The sequence below is a fragment of the Ochotona curzoniae genome, unplaced genomic scaffold (assembly GCF_017591425.1).
Source record: "Ochotona curzoniae isolate NIBS_2020 unplaced genomic scaffold, NIBS_Ocur_1.0 contig_517, whole genome shotgun sequence".
Lineage (NCBI taxonomy): Eukaryota > Metazoa > Chordata > Mammalia > Lagomorpha > Ochotonidae > Ochotona > Ochotona curzoniae.
Genome location: NW_024466454.1, coordinates 3,409,875 through 3,424,321, shown reverse-complemented (window position 1 = coordinate 3,424,321; position 14,447 = coordinate 3,409,875). Strand labels below are relative to the sequence as shown.

The 14,447-nt window shown below is 42.6% G+C and overlaps 1 protein-coding gene across 2 annotated transcripts in view; it reads right to left on the bottom strand.

Moving 5' to 3' along the window:
* The window catches only part of BTBD10 (BTB domain containing 10), a 62,930-nt gene extending 50,245 nt beyond the window's left edge, over positions 1–12,685 (bottom strand). For both annotated transcript variants that reach the window (XM_040989096.1, XM_040989097.1), the window contains exon 1: positions 12,541–12,685. The gene's annotated coding sequence lies outside the window, so the exon portion shown is untranslated. The remainder of the gene's footprint in view (positions 1–12,540) is intronic.
* Between the last annotated feature and the right edge of the window lie 1,762 nt (positions 12,686–14,447).

Below are 14,447 nucleotides of genomic sequence, written 5' to 3'. Positions count from 1 at the left end.
ACTCTCAAATTTTGACCATATATTCTGTTGGTGAGAATGCAGAGAAACATTCTCTATATATTATCATACTGCTGATGAAATGATGAAAGAATAATTACGGGCCCAGGGCAACAGCTCAATGGCTAATTATCCCCCCTACAAGTGCCAGGATCCCAGATGGGTGCCAGTTTGTGTCCCAGCTGCTCCATTTAGCTTCCAGCTCCCTGCTTGTGGCCTGGGAAAGCAGTCGAGAATGGCCCAAATCCTTTGGGACCCTGCACCCGCATGGGAGACCCAGAAGCTGCTGCTGGCACCTGTCTTGAGATCAGCTCAGCTCCAGCTGCTGCAGCCATTTGGGGAGTGAATCAGAGGATGGGAGATCTTTCTGTCTCTCCTGCTCATAAATCTGATTTGCCATTTCAATAAAAATAAGTTAATCTGGGCCTGGCGCAGTAGCCTAGCAGTGGAAGTCCTGGCCTTGCACATGCCAGGATTCCATATGGGCACTGGTTCGTGTCCTGGCAGCCCTGCTTCTCATCCAGCTCCTTGCTTGTGGCCTGGGAAAGCAGTAAAGGGTGGCCCAAAGCCTTGGGACCCTACACCCACACAGGAGATCCAGAAAAAGCTCCTAGCTCCTGGCTTGGGTTCAGCTTATTACCAGCCTTTGAGTGAATCAGAAGATGGAAGATCTTCCTCTCTGTCTCTCCTCCTCTCTGTGTATCTGACTTTCTAATTAATTAAAATGAATCTTTTTTTTAAAAAACTGACAAAAAATAAACCTTTAAAAAGATAATATAATCCCTCTGAAAAGTATTTTCCGATATCTAACAATATTTCAGATACACAATAAGAATCTATCAACATACAAATTATCAACAAAATATTTAGTGTAGTACTATTTGTAATGGCAAAATTCCAAACAATTTGGAGTATGTATCAAGGAGTTCATTGGCCCAGGCCGGAGTGCACCTTGGCTGCAGACACCGGAAGATCAAGCTCGCGGCCCCTGCGGACTCAGCTGCAGATGTGGTGGCTCTGAATTGTCCTGGGAGTGGAGTTTGGGGATATGTGGGTGAGGGCACCACTGAGGAAGTACATTCCTGGTGAGGAATGACCCCTTGGGGAACTTACATCGACTGGGTCACACTAAGTACAAGTAAATGAGGTGGTTGGGGCTGGTGGTTTGAAGAGGAGAAAGCCAGAGGACATAACAGGGTCAGTCCGGAACACCTGCCCAGTGGAAGACCTGAGCTGGGCTAACTGGCATCAATCACAGCTCACCACTGCACACAAAAGTTATGTCTGGGGATTCTGCCCTGCAGGACTTGGTCACAGTACCCACCAGTGTCAGGGCAGTGGGTGGGACATATTAGGCTGGGCCATGACACTAACTGGCACACAAGGAGAACCGAGGCTGGGGGCAGGCCTTGTGGGGTTACTGGGGTTAGCTCCAACTAGGCTGTAGTTCCTACGGATGTATGCGAAGGCTGTGTTTGGTGGGCAGGGTTAGGCTGGGCCACAGCATCCACTGGTTAATGTAGGAGATGGGGCTGGGAACAGAACCGATCAGCGTGTGTGTAGGCAGATGTAGGTGACAGATGTGCTGGACCCTACACTGGCTGGCACACACAAAAGTCAGGTTAGGGTCACATCAGGAGAGGTTTCTTTGGCAACTCCCCCAGTGAAGACTGTTGGACTCAAAACTCCCAACTACAGGGAAAATCACAAGTATTTGTGGCCTGACCTCAGAATGCTTATATTAAAACTGGGCCTCCTCTTCACTGAAACCCATGTGGTGGACAGCATGCCCAGATGCACATGGGGGACATGACAGCTCACGAGGCCATGAGTACCATGGCAGAGCATGCAAGGCAGAACAAATTGGACAAATCTCCCGACCAAACTTTGACACAAGTATCTGGACAAGTAGAGATTCTAAGGTGGTCTACATCAACCAATGAACCTTGGAGCAATGAATCAACAGCAGAACAAAACTATCAAAATTACTTAAGCAGTACCCTCAGAACATGCTCCACAGTGGGGATGCTAGGATGACAACTGGCTGTCACCCATCCCCGGGTACTGATGCAGTAAAGCTGGTGAGAACAGCCCTCTCCTCCCCTCTCTCGCCTTCCCCAGATACAGAAAGAAAATAATTGGAAGCAATTGTCTCATCCACTTTCCCCCACCCTTCAACCATCCCCACCCTAATTAGTGTTCTACATGGGCATACACACAACAGGTTACTTTTTGTTATTAGCTTCTCATTACTATAACTGAACACTTTTAATACATGCTTCTCATGAAGGAAGCCGGTTTATTTTGGCTCTGGCTTGAGAGGTTCATGGCTCAAGATGAAGTTCATGAAGCTCATGGCTCAAGCCCCATTGGTTTGGCCATCTGGTGAGGCTTCAGGCTAGCAATGGCAAGAGCATGTGTGGCGAAACAAGCACATGGCAAATCAGAAAGCAAAGAGCTGAGGAGTATGCTCCTTCTCCATGTCTACGTGGTCATATCACATAAAACCAACATAATTAAATCATGCCTACAAGGCCTCACCTTCACATCTCAAGCAGACTAGGTTTTCCCCTCTTCACCCAGGAACATAAGATTTGGAGGATCGAAACTAGTATCTACACCACAGCTCTATGCATCCATAAGAAACACAGTAAAAAAGATTACCATATACTAACAGGGATTAACACTAAAAATATAGTCAATAGGTGAGGGGTGGGAATACAGGTAAAGAACACTATATAGTTTTCACATTTTATGACATAAAAGAAAAGCAAAATAAATAGATATGAGCTAGAGTTGTGATGTAAAAGGCTATGTCTCAGCTTATGATACTGACATCCCATGTTCGAGTGCCATTTTGAGTCTCAGCTATTCTACTTCTGGTCCAAGATCTCAAGCAGGATATATGTGGTTACACACCAGCATCTATTTCTGGAGGCCTTAGGCAACAAATTAGTTTTTTTCACATATTTCATCTATTCTAACCCACATATCAATCCTCCAAATGAAGGGGTATGATCCCTTTCTAAAAAATTAGATTGGCTTAAAGGGATTATATCACTCTCAACATCAAACAGCCAATGAATAACCTAATCTCCAAAGTCAAATTCAGTGTTTCTTTCACAATACAATATTTTCCTCTTAATCTTTACACACAATCTATCAAAATGCTGTATCTGAAAAAATGGAAAGTGTTACCACTGGAATTTTGGATCACTAAAAGACAGATAATACCTTAAGATGCTAAAACATTACTTGGTTAACTATGAGAGGATCCTTTCTTCCTTACTTCTTATCTCTCCCAAATTACAGACTGCTAAAAGTTCAAAGTACATTGTACAAAAAGCACAGAAGAAAACAAATAAATATTATCTGATTCTCAGACAACAGAGGGAATCACAAAACCTCAAAAGAAAATATCTAGCAAAATGGCTATGCATAAAGCAGGAAAGTACAACTAGCCTCTTTATGCTAACATTTTTTTTTCTTCAGAATTATTTGAAAGGTGAAATTACAGAGGAAGAAGCAGAAACGGAGAGAAATCTTCCATGTGTTCGGTTGACTCCGCAAATGGTCCCAATATCCAGGGCTGCACCAGGCCGAAGAGGACCCTTTGTAGGGCCCCACGTGGGTTGCTTTACACTAACACTTCACCAGTGACTAGTGGAAACTCCATCAGGCATTAGAAACAGATTTGAATTCAGACTAGTTTTTAAGAAATATTAATTATGCCACATGCAGATGTGAGTTATAAAAGATAAACATAAAACTTGGGGGAGAGGGAATTGGGGAGGGGATAGGGGAAATGCCAGGAGCCTATGGAACTGTATCATAAAATGATAATAATAAAATGCATAAAAAAAACAGAAAACTAAAATTTTCACAATCTAAAGGATGAAAGCCTTAATAACACCATAATGAAAAAATGGGCAGAATTTATGAACCAACAATTCACAAAAATACTAATGATGAGAGTCCGCACCGTGGCTTAGAGCATTAAGCTGCTACCTGTGATGCCAATGTTTGTCTAGATGGCTCCATTTCAGTTCCAGCATCTGCCTGGAACTGAAGATGCTGAAGATGGTCCAAGAGTCTGGGCCCCTGCTACCCATGTGGGAGAACCAGAACAAACCCCTGATTCCTGGTTCCTAGATTCAGCCTGGCCTGTCCCTGGTTGTTGTAGCCATCTGGGGAGAAAAATCAGTGGATATAAGATCTCTCTGCAAGTGTCTCTCCTCCTCTCTGTAACTCTGCTTTTCAAATAAATAATCTAAGAAAAAAAAAAAGCACAAAAAATAAAAATCTACCCAATTCACTCACAACATAAGAAACCTAAGTTAGGGCCCAGCGGCGTGGCCTAGCAGCTAAAGTCCTCACCTTGAACACACCGGGATCCCATATGGGCGCCGGTTCTAATCCCGGCAGCTGCACTTCCCATCCAGCTCCCTGCTTGTACCCTGGGAAAGCAGTCAAGGACGGCCCAAAGCTTTGGGGCCTTGCACCCCTGTGGGATACCTGGAAGAAGTCCCTGGATCCTGGCTTTGGACCGGCATAGCATCGGCCATTGCACTCACTTGGGGAGTGAATCATCAGATGGAAGATCTTCCTCTCTGTCTCTCCTCCTCTCTGTATATCTGACTTTCCAATAAATAAATTAATTTTAGAAAAAAGAAACCTAAGTTAAATACAGGTGTTTAACTTATCAAAGATACATATTTTTAATAATCACTGATGGCATATGTTCTGGGAAAATGGGTACTCAAGTTCAGGAGAGTTTAAATTTATTTTGGAGAGTCATACTTTGACATAAGAATTCCACCATTCTTCTAAAAAATTATTGAAAAGTTTTTATCAAATCATTTACATCAGGAAAGGTCTAAAGTTTCAATAGTAGGGCAAAGATAAAATAAATACAACTTAGTATAGAATAGAATATAACAGGAAAAACAGTTTCCAAGAAATTCTTAGTTACAAGTTATACAACAAACTCATATATGATTTTAATATCTCAAAATAAGTCATTACAGAACAGTCCCAATTTTTCAGTGTGTATGTATATGCACACACCTATATATAAATTTGTAACTGGAAATAATTATCACAAAAAATATACTATCACAAAAAAATACATTCCAAACAGCAAAGTATGACTATAATTTAAAATGTTCTTAGAAAAGTATTCATAATTTCTAATCAAGTAGTTCCTTATTCAGTGATTCATTATGGCAGACTTTTTACTTCAGCTAAATAAAAATTGCAATTTTTGACAAAAAATATCTATAGACCATTACTTTGAACTCCAAAGATAATATGTAATTGGCCTTCCTTTTCTGTAGGTTCTACATCAACTAATTTAACCAAGGATAGAAATATTCTGGAGGAAATAATTGTCTATAATGAACACCCACAGACTTCTGTTGTCACTATTCTCTAACGGGGGTGGTGAACTTCTTTCTACCAAGGATCATTTGGATATTTACGACACTATTCGTCATTTGCAGGCCACACAAAATCAACTTAAAAATTAATCTGCTCTAGTTACTGACTTTTCAGCCCTTCCAAGGACTGCCTTCACAGACCAGACCAAATGATGCTGGGGGCCTTTAAGGCCCCTAGAGGGATCTTCTCCAGCACTTCAATATTCTCCAGCCTGTCAATATATTCAAACGATTATTTCCATGATAGTTATAAGGATTAGACAGTAAAACTACGCTACAGGTTAAAATACATGGGAGACAGTGTATTGGCATTTGTACATACTACAACATTTTATGTAAGGCATGTAAACTGCATATATTGGTATTGGATTTTGGCATTTAAAAGGGTCCTGAAACCTATCCTAGGCAGATATCAAGGTATGACTGTACCATGTAATCTCTCTACATTTTTAAACAGAATATTATTAACGGAGTGAAAGGAGATGTTTTTATCTCAAAGATACCTTTCTATCTTCAGAAATCTATGGTGACATTCAGTCAAATATTTGACACCACATCTTCCCTCTTTATGCTCTATCATTTTAAATGCATGTTGCATATCCTTTACCTGAAATGCCCAGGACCAGAAGGATTTTAGAAACTGGAGTTTTTCAAAGTTTGAAATATTGGCACAGACTATCTTTAGAGCATCCCTAATCAGAAAATTCAAGATCTGAGCAGATTTTTTGGATTAGGGATCCTCAATCTATATTTGGTTCACTGTATTTTTATGGCTTTGTAACCAAGACTCTTAATCCTCTTCGAGAGAACATCCCTTTGACTTCTGATTGCTCGTCTTCCATCCACTAGTTTAATATTCTGACTTTCTTTGCAGGTATTAGTTTCAAGGATCCCAAGAAAAACAGAGCTAACCATACTAAGCAAGTAAAACATTAACCTGAACTTTAATATTCTATTAAAGAAATAAACCTTTATAGAGGCTGAATATCCCATATTTAAAAAAAATTCAGAATCTGAAAACTTAAGATTTGAGTGTTTCCGATTTCAGGAATTTAAGATTTTAGAATATCTATATAAGGAGCTACCTTATAGATGGGACACAAGTCTAAACATGAAATTCATGTTTTCTACACGCCTTATGTAAATGGCATTAAAATATCTTACATGCCATTTTAACTAACTTCATGCTTGAAATAAAGATGGCATTCACTGAAAAAATCATACAGGCATACTGCTACTCAAAAAGTTCTAGATTTTGAATTTTTAGGTTAGGGATAATTAAAATGCAGTTATTCTTCCAGCAAAAAAAAAAAAATTCATTACTGTCTTTTTCCTCATTAATTTTAGTTAGGAAGCAACAAACAAAAAATAAATATAAAGATAAAAATATGACTAAAACAAATACACAATAAAGCTTGTTCTCCCTTTGTCTGTAAACATAACCTATTAAAACTATAGGTTTTCCATTTTCTTTCCCCTCCTAGGAGTCCAACATATTCAGCAACATTTACCACACAGATGATCAGAGAATGTCTATCTTAAGAATGAGAAATTACAGGCCTGGCAAGGTAGCCTAATGGCTAAAATCCTAGCCTTGAATGCACCAGGATCCCATATGGGCGTTGGCGGCCCCGCTTCCCACCCAGCTCCCTGCTTGTGGCCTTGGAAAGCAGTCCAGCATGGCCCAAAGCCTTGGGACCTTGCACCCGCATAGGAGACTCGGAAGAAACTCTGGGTTCCTGGCTTCGGACTGGTTCAGCTCTAGCCGTCATGGCCACTTGGAGAATGAACCAGTGGATGAAAAATCTGTCTTTCCTCCTCTCTGTATATCCGCCTTTCCAATAAAAATAAACTTGAAAATCTTTAAAAACAAAGAACTCTCTAACAGGAACTCCTTAACAAAATTAATACACAGCTCATTCTTCACATCTCTTCTAAAAACAAGAAAATTAATACTATCCTAACCTGAACTAATTAGACAGAGCTAAAATGAAGAAAACCTATTGTGTAAACTCTCAAAGCAAGTATGTTGTCCAGTCTTTGCACGAATCAGGATAAATTCAGAAATAAAGGGCAAATACTTTTAGCCTACTCCTTCATCCTTCCCCTCAGGGAGGACATTCACCTTGTGCTCTGTATATCTGAGCTCTACCTCACTAAAGCCTGAAGTTCCATTCCCTACAATCAGATGTATGAATCAGACTATGCGATTAAAGAACTTCATATAATGAGTAAATGAATTCTACAAAGGTGATTTCCACAAGTGTCATTAAGTTTTAATATGTATAAGATACACTATGTATAATAACTATACTTATACTATGTGTAAGTTCTACTATGTAAAAAAATCTATTTTTAAAATATTCCAATTTTAATAAATAAAAAGTGCCTCTTACAAGAAAGACCTAACCTGGGCCTGGCGGCGTGGCCTAGCGACTAAAGTCCTCACCTTGAACACACCAGGATCCCATATGGGCACCATTTCTAATCCCTGCAGCTCCACTTCCCAACCAGCTCCCTGCTTGTACCCTGGGAAAGCAGTCGAGGACAGCCCCAAAGCCTTGGGATCCTGCACCCCTGTGGGACACCTGGAAGAATTTCCTGGCTCCTGGCTTTGGATCAGCATAGCATCGGCCATCGCACTCACTTGGGGAGTGAATCATCAGATGGAAGATCTTCCTCTCTGTCTCTCCTCCTCTATGTATATCTGACTTTCCAATAAATAAATAAATCTTAAAAAAAATAATAAAATAAAAAAAAAGAAAGAAAGAAAGAAAGACCTAACCTAAATCAGTGTTTCTATGGGCAATGTTAGGCAAAGGCACAAGAGTTCCGCATTGTACCACACTTGCCCCATCCCATTGCCTTGCTAACGTTCGTTCCCACCCCCAATCTGTAAACGAATGGATCAATCATTTTTTCTAGTCATCAATGTCTTGGAAAACAATGTGGGATGGTATAGCAGATTACAATAAAAACTTTCAAATCCTACGATACCTCATATGGTGTCTTTTTAATGTAAATTTTACATATAAGATTAAGATAAAATAATGTCTAAACAAATCCTAAGAAGAAATCTAATCACCTTTGATCAAATAATTAAATTATAAGCATCTAGAAAGTTTTTTTCTTCTTCAGTTATAGCCATGATTAAAATATTACAGTAGGGCCCGGTGCGATGGCACAGTGGTTAAGGTCCTTGCCTTGCAGGCCCGGGATCCCATATGGGCGCCAGTTCTAATCCCGGCAGCTCCACTTCCCATCCAGCTCCCTGCCTGAGGCCCGGGAAAGCAGTCAAGGATGGCCCAAAGCTTTGGGACCCTGCACCTACGTGGGAGACCTGGAATGAAGTTCCTGGATCCTGGCTTCGGATTGGCACAGCACTGGCCGTTGCGCTCACTTGGGGAGTGAATCATTGGACGAAGATCTTCCTCTCTGTCTCTCCTCTGTATATCCGCCTTTCCAATAAAAATTAAATAAATCTTTTAAAAAAATGTTACAGTAACCCCTATTTATGCATACAAGATATACTCCAAGATCTTGGGGTGAAGAGGGATAGGGAATCCCACAACCAGGAATATTATACTTCGTTCAATTTTATATGACATTAAGTGCAATTTCACAAAGAATGCCAAAGATAAACACATTAAAATTCTGAATTAAAATCAATACAAAAAGCATTTCCAATTTACTATTTTATAAATTTTACTCTCTTGGTTTAGCACATTAACTCAATTGCCTAATTGTCCACCCCAAGCACCGTTATCACTATGAACACTGGCTTGTGTCCCAACTGCTCCACTTCCCATCCAGCTCCCTTAGAACCTGGGAAAGCAGTAGAGGATGGCCCAAAGCCTTGGAACCCTGCACTCATGTAGGGGAGACCCAGAGGAAGCTCCGGGCTCCTGGCTTTGATTGGCTCAGCTCCAGTCATTGAGGCCGCTTGGGGAGTGAACCAGCAGATGGAAGATCTTTCTCTCTTTGTTTCCTTCTCTCTGTAAATCTGACTTTCCAATGAAAAATAAATCTTTAAATAATAACAATAACTCTAAAGAACAAAATACAATGTAAGCAACAAGGAAACAGACAGGTAGGCAGACTAGGCTCAGATCTCAGCTCTTCTATCCTATGACTTTGGCCTTGAGGTTTCCTCATCTGTGTGTTAATAAGAGTTTGTAGCAGATGATGGCCCAAAGCCTTGGGACCCTACACCTTGGGACCTGAAGAATCTCCTAGCTCCATACCGGTATAATTCATGCCTTTGGGGCCACTTGTGGAGTGAATCAGCGGATGGAAGATGTCTATCCTTCTTTCTGTAAAATCTGTCTTTCCTTTTAAAATATCTTTTAAAAATACTAAATCTTTAAAAATTAATTTCTCAGTACCTTTCTAAACATAATTGAAAAACTTATAATACTTTAATATGAAAGTATATACATGAGTAAAAAAAATACAAAAAAGAAGCAAACAATGCTAACTCAAATACTTAACAAATGACAAATTGTTTTCTGAATCCTCTTAGAATTCTATTTCCTTAAGAATCATGAAAAACAGGGTATCAAAAATAAGCTACAAGACTGGTGCAGTGGCATATGACTAATCCTCTGCCTGCAGTGTCATCATCCCATACAGGTGCCAGGTCTAGTCCCATTGCTCCACTTCTGATCCAGCTCCCTGCTTATGGCTCAAATCCATGGGCCTCTGTGTCACATGAGAGCCCCCAGAAAAAGCTCCAGGCTCTAGGCTTCAGATTGGCTCAGGTTGGACCTTTGCGGTCATTTAGGAAGTGAACAAGTGGAGGAAAATTCTTTTCTCTTTGTGTGTAAATCTGCCTTTCAAATAAACAAATCTTTAAAAAATATTAAAAGTAAATATACTCCAAGATATGCTCTGGGTGCTGGAAGTTCCAGAGTATGGAACAAATGTTTTTTCCAACATGCACACTGAAAAAGTTTAAATAATATAAAGTAGGCATAGCAAGAAATTAACAATGAAATAGAATGATCATAATAACATCTTCACATTACTGCATTTAGGTCTTTGCAAACTGTGTATTTATTCCTTTACTGAGAACTTTTACTCCTTCACTTAAATGAAACATTTAAAATCTTCTCCTTGGGACACCCAGTCTGCATCACCACTTACATGCTTCGAACTATTGTTAAAATAAAAGATACTTGAACATAAGCACTGCCATACACAGACAGTATGATAAGCAAGTGACCAACAGGTGTAGTACCACACAGAGTAGACATGCTCAACCAACGAACCAGTCAAATGCTGAATTTCAACACTCTATCCAGAACTACACACAATCTGAGATGATGACAAAACTCTTTCTAGACTTTTCCACATAATGTTTTTGAATCAGTTGAAAAATGGGTAACTGAAGCCATGGAAAACAACATCACAAAAAAGGGACCACTGTAGAAGCACCAGTTCAATTTGTCCCACTATATTTAGAGGCTATTAATCCTATCTCCCAGTTCAATTAGACGGCATGTCCTCCAAGTCCTCTTGAAATTCAAGCTTGCTATAAACCTACTTTTTCTTTTAGTTATAAAATTCATTAATTCTGACCTATAACAGAGCTCATAAATTGGAGGACAGGTTATAAGTGAGTTTAATTGGGCCACATGAAATCATTTTAAGTCAACTAATTAAGATTTTTTTAAAAATCAAGAAACCTGAACACAAAATTCTAATTTTCCTGTTCACTCCTGAGAAGACTGAGCCCATATTCCTGTCACGACACTGGTCAGGTAGACGTAACTACCGGATGTTGCTTTTTAGAGAAAGCATAAACTAATACATTTCATTCTCATTATCTGATTGATCCCCAAAGGCAAATGAATGTATTACAAATGCATCCCTCTGAAAGTTGCCTATTTTCCAGATCACTGCTATACTTGACACTAACTAAACGCAAAAAGCCACAAGGCAAACCACAGTGGTTTGCAATTCAGTTAATAATCATAAATCCACCAGGCTTAGAAGGGTGAAGAACAAAATTCAGACTTGTATAAGGATAAAATACAGAAAGCCAAAAAAAAAAAAAAAAAATCCATCTGGAAGCTTTTCTGAGAGTGAGAAAAAAAAAAAACTGCAAGTACTCAAAAAACAGTGTGGAGACACAAAAAGCTTTCCTGATGGAACCCCGTGTTAGCGCGTGGCTCCTTACCACACACACTCCACACTTGAGAGCCTCCCTTCCCCAGACTGCTTATCCACCTAGAAAAACACCAGTTAGCACATCAACTCTGAGAAATGTTACCGAAATTCATTAGATGCCATTGACACTTTCAAAAGTAACTCTCATATACTTTCTTTTGGCCAGTATTAATCCAAGTAAAACCAATATACTGCGCTTTTTTTCAGATTATTAAAATAAAAACCACGGAGACTCAAAGGTAAAAATTGTGAAATCATTTCCAGGCAGGTGAAGCCCTAGCCTCGGCATGTCTGGACTGGTGACTTCTCACACCACACACACTGACAACACTGAGGACAAAAAGGCAGGAGGCAATCTTGAGCCCCAGGGGCGCTCACGCCGGCCCACAGCCATCAAAGTACACAGTGAGGGGCTCCCTCTCTCCATCCCATTCTCGAGGATTCCGAACCCTCTCCGGGCAAGTTTTGGCGAGACAAAGCTTTACCACAGGTGACAACTGTCCTAGCCCTAAAACCACGCGGCAGTTACTAGTCTCCCCTCCGCCCAAGGAGGACCACCCACCCACCGCCTCATCCCCTATTGTGATGCGCCCTCCACAGGATGTCGCTGGGTTAGCCCCGAGATGACAGGAAAGGGGCGGGGCACGGCATTACTCTGCCCTGGATAGGAGGGATGAAGGGATCGCCTCCATCCCCGGGGAGAGGCCTCCGGACTCGCAACCCCGAAAGCAGCAGCCCCTAAACTTAAGCCCGAGCCCTGCCTCTCGGTAGCGACGGGGCCAGCGGCACGAGCGCGCAACGCCACCCACGCTCTCCGACCAGCGTCCCGCTCCCGGCGCTCACGCCCAGAGTCGCCCTCCTCCGTCCCCTCCACGCTCAGCCTCTCTCGCCGCCCCCACCCACTTCCCCCAGCCGAGCCCAGGCACCCTCGCACCTGTAGTGCCCCCGTGAGCGTCCGCGGAGGATGCAAGCAAAGGCCGAGGCCGGCGACACCTCCGCTTCCTCCTCAACCGGATCCCTCCAGAGCTTGGCTGTGGAGGCGGCCGCTCCGGCGGCTGCGCCTACCAGAGCCGCCGGGGCAGGTTGCAGGCCGGCTCCTCAGCTGCTTCTCGCGAGAGGCCGCACTTCTAAGAGGCGAGGCTAAACTGAGTTCTCGCGAGAATGGCGGCTCTCCTCCCGGGGTGGGGTGGGGTGGGGCGTCCAGCACCCGGGTGGTTGAGGGAACGGCAGGCTGAGGTGGTCGTCGGGCTCCGCTGAGGGAAAGGGGCCGCGCGACCCCTCTGGCACACGTCAGCGCGGGATGCGCCTGGAACCTGCCAACCGTCACTCCCAACCCTTCCAATCCACGTTCCCCCCTTAACTTCAGTTAGAAAAAAAGCTTGCGGAGTCCCCGACCCAGAGTTGGAGACATACCTGCGCGACTGTTCCGAAGCGAGCGAACCCCGGGTTCTGCTTCGGCGGATCGGCTAGCCGGCGTGGGGCGACTGGAGCAGTCAGGAGGCAGGCGTCGTCAGGAGGAGCGCTCCGCTTTCCTTGGCGTCCGCCACTGTTTATTTTTGAACGCTCTCTTGGCGGGAACGAGCGTGCCGGCTGCAACTCCTGTAGAACTCGGGGAAGAACCCCGATGGGATTTGCTTCTAGACAGAGGGACGCCAAGTAGTAGAATTTAAGTCATTCAGCATCGCAGGGCAACCGTGTCCAAATGTTGGACTATGAAAACGGAGTTGGGGTGTGAGAGAGAAGGCAAGGGGAGACAACGTCCCTGCGGTGGAAGCTCGCGCGCTGGGAGCGGGAGACACGGGAGGTGAAGTGGGTCATCTCATTATGCTGTGGTAAACGCCAGCTGCTCGCAGTGAGCAGAGGAGAATCACCTGTTGGCCCTACCTACCTGCTTGAGATGAGGAACCACGCCGGGGAGTTGCTTTAGAGCAAGGATGAGTAAGAGCTCACCTGTTTTTGAGACTAGGCGGAAGGGCGTTGCAAGAAGAGGAAATCAAAGAGGAAGAAAGCCGGGTTTGGGTAGTTTGATATGAAAACAGATTTCGCAGAAAGAATTGATTTGTTGAAAGACCTTTCATCATTGTTCAGCTCTGAATGGAACATTTCCTGCCTCCAATGGGATACCCTTAGGGCTGCCCAAACCAGTGTCTGTGCTACCCAGGGTTGGACGCGATGGTGGGCAACTCTTTCCTCCTTTGACAACACTTAGAAGGCGGAGAGCTAAGGGAATCAATGCTTTATTGTCACAGCTATCGTGCTAAATTAGAAACTGCCAGTAATCTTTGAGGGTGTCTAAGAGGAAATGCTAACAGGAATTTTGAGATACACACCTTCTCTCATGGAGAAACTTAAAATTCTCAAGCAAAAAGACAAAACAACAAAAACTCATCAGTCTTAATGTGTCACTGGAGTTTTCTCCTGTAAACTGTGCTTGATCAAGGGAGGTAATTTTATAGCCCAAATTAAAGTTGGTGGAGGTCTGTCAAACAGGAATCATTGCATCTTGGAAAAACTCTGACATTTCTGGAGAAAGGCTCTGGTATTTTACTACAGAAATTCTACTTATAATCTTTTTTTCTATTATTATCACTAGGATTTATTTATTTTACCAGGCAGAGTGGCAGAGGGAAGACAGATCTTTGCTGATTCAGTCCCCAAATGACCAAAACATCTGGATTTGGCAGGGGTCAGGGTCAGCAGCTCCATCCATGTCTCCCCCATGGGTTGCACGGATGTAAGTACCCGGGCCATCATCAGTTGTCTTCCCAGGCACATTTTCAGGGAGCTGGATCAGAAGCAGAGCAGCTAGGACTTGAACTGGGGGCTCTGCCATCAGGGGAT